Source organism: Anomaloglossus baeobatrachus, chromosome 3, assembly GCF_048569485.1.
Source record: "Anomaloglossus baeobatrachus isolate aAnoBae1 chromosome 3, aAnoBae1.hap1, whole genome shotgun sequence".
In the NCBI taxonomy this organism is placed as follows: domain Eukaryota; kingdom Metazoa; phylum Chordata; class Amphibia; order Anura; family Aromobatidae; genus Anomaloglossus; species Anomaloglossus baeobatrachus.
The window spans coordinates 703,807,594-703,810,093 of record NC_134355.1 but is presented as its reverse complement, the minus strand read 5'-3'; the positions used below and the strand labels follow the sequence as shown (position 1 = coordinate 703,810,093).

At 66.4% G+C, this 2,500-nt stretch overlaps 1 protein-coding gene across 1 annotated transcript in view; it reads left to right on the top strand.

The window, feature by feature from the left end:
* PPM1G (protein phosphatase, Mg2+/Mn2+ dependent 1G) overlaps positions 1 to 2,500 on the top strand; it is a 111,932-nt gene that overhangs the window by 84,830 nt on the left and 24,602 nt on the right. The gene's annotated exons all lie outside the window — the stretch shown is intronic.

Here is a 2,500-nt window from a genome sequence, read left to right as displayed (position 1 = left end):
GTGTGTGTGTGTGTGGCGGTGTAGGGGGGGGGGAGGTGTGTGTGTGTGTGTGGCGGTGTAGGGGGGGGAGGTGTGTGTGTGTGTGTGTGTGTGTGGCGGGTGGGTAGGGGGGGGGGAGGTGTGTGTGTGTGTGTGTGTGGCGGTGTAGGGGGGGGAGGTGTGTGTGTGTGTGTGTGTGTGGCGGTGTAGGGGGGGGAGGTGTGTGTGTGTGGCGGTGTAGGGGGGGGAGGTGTGTGTGTGTGGCGGTGTAGGGGGGGGGAGGTGTGTGTGTGTGTGGCGGTGTAGGGGGGGGAGGTGTGTGTGTGTGTGGCGGTGTAGGGGGGGGAGGTGTGTGTGTGTGTGGCGGTGTAGGGGGGGGGAGGTGTGTGTGTGTGGCGGTGTAGGGGGGGGAGGTGTGTGTGTGTGTGTGGCGGTGTAGGGGGGGGAGGTGTGTGTGTGTGTGTGTGGCGGTGTAGGGGGGGGGAGGTGTGTGTGTGTGTGTGTGTGTGGCGGTGTAGGGGGGGGGAGGTGTGTGTGTGTGGCGGTGTAGGGGGGGGGAGAGAGGTGTGTGTGTGTGTGTGTGTGTGTGTGGCGGTGTAGGGGGGGGAGGTGTGTGTGTGTGGCGGTGTAGGGGGGGGAGGTGTGTGTGTGTGTGTGTGTGTGTGGCGGTGTAGGGGGGGGAGAGAGGTGTGTGTGTGTGTGTGTGTGTGTGTGGCGGTGTAGGGGGGGGAGGTGTGTGTGTGTGTGGCGGTGTAGGGGGGGGAGGTGTGTGTGTGTGTGTGTGTGGCGGTGTAGGGGGGGGGAGAGAGGTGTGTGTGTGTGTGTGTGTGTGTGTGTGGCGGTGTAGGGGGGGGGAGGTGTGTGTGTGTGGCGGTGTAGGGGGGGGAGGTGTGTGTGTGTGTGTGTGGCGGTGTAGGGGGGGGAGGTGTGTGTGTGTGTGTGTGTGTGTGGGGCGGTGTAGGGGGGGAGGTGTGTGTGTGGCGATGTAGGGGGGGAGGTGTGTGTGGCGGTGTAGGGGGGGGAGGTGTGTGTGGCGGTGTAGGGGGGGGAGGTGTGTGTGTGTGTGTGTGTGTGTGGGGCGATGTAGGGGGGGAGGTGTGTGTGGCGATGTAGGGGGGGAGGTGTGTGTGGCGGTGTGGGGGGGGAGGTGTGTGTGTGTGTGTGGCGGTGTAGGGGGGGAGGTTGTGTGTGTGTGTGTGGCGGTGTAGGGGGGGGAGGTGTGTGTGTGTGTGGGGCGGTGTAGGGGGGGGAGGTGTGTGTGTGTGTGTGTGTGTGGGCGGTGTAGGGGGGGGGAGGTGTGTGTGTGTGTGTGGGGCGGTGTAGGGGGGGGAGGTGTGTGTGTGTGTGTGGGGCGGTGTAAGGGGGGGGAGGTGTGTGTGTGGGGCGGTGTAGGGGGGGAGGTGTGTGTGTGTGTGTGGGGCGGTGTAGGGGGGGGAGGTGTGTGTGTGGGGCGGTGTAGGGGGGGGAGGTGTGTGTGTGGGGCGGTGTAGGGGGGGAGGTGTGTGTGTGTGTGTGGGGCGGTGTAGGGGGGGAGGTGTGTGTGTGGGGCGGTGTAGGGGGGGAGGTGTGTGTGTGTGTGTGTGTGTGGGGCGGTGTAGGGGGGAGGTGTGTGTGTGTGTGTGTGGCGGTGTAGGGGGGGGGGGGTGTGTAGGGGGGGAGGTGTGTGTGTGTGTGTGGCGGTGTAGGGGGGGGGTGTGTAGGGGGGGAGGTGTGTGTGTGTGTGGCGGTGTAGGGGGGGGAGGTGTGTGTGGCGGTGTAGGGGGGGGGAGGTGTGTGTGGCGATGTAGGGGGGGGGAGGTGTGTGTGGCGGTGTAGGGGGGGGGAGGTGTGTGTGTGTGGCGATGTGGGGGGGAGGTGTGTGGCGATGTAGGGGGGGGAGGTGTGTGTGGCGGTGTAGGGGGGGAGGTGTGTGTGTGTGTGTGTGTGGGGCGGTGTAGGGGGGGGGAGGTGTGTGTGTGTGTGGGGCGGTGTAGGGGGGGGTGGTGTGTGGCGGTGTAGGGGGGAGGTGTGTGTGTGTGTGGCGGTGTAGGGGGGGTGAGGTGTGTGTGTGTGGCGGTGTAGGGGGGTGAGGTGTGTGTGTGTGTGGCGGTGTAGGGGGGGAGGTGTGTGTGTGTGTGTGTGTGGCGGTGTAGGGGGGAGGTGTGTGTGTGTGTGGCGGTGTAGGGGGGGAGAGGTGTGTGTGTGTGTGTGTGTGTGTGTGTGGCGCGGTGTAGGGGGGGGAGAGGGGTTGGGTTTGTGGGGCGCGGTGTAGGGGGGGGGGGAGAGGGGTGTGGGTGTGTGTGTGTGGCGCGGTGTGGGGGGGGAGAGGGGTGTGTGTGTGTGTGTGTGTGGGCGCGGTGTAGGGGGGAGGTGGTGCGTGAGGTGGTGTAGGGGGGGAGAGGTGTGTGTGTGTGAGGCGGTGTAGGGGGGGGGAGAGGTGTGTGTGTGTGTGGCGGTGTAGGGGGGGGGTGGTGCGTGAGGTGGTGTGGGGGGGGAGAGGTGTGTGTGTGGCGGTGTTAGGGGGGGGAGAGGTGTGTGTGTG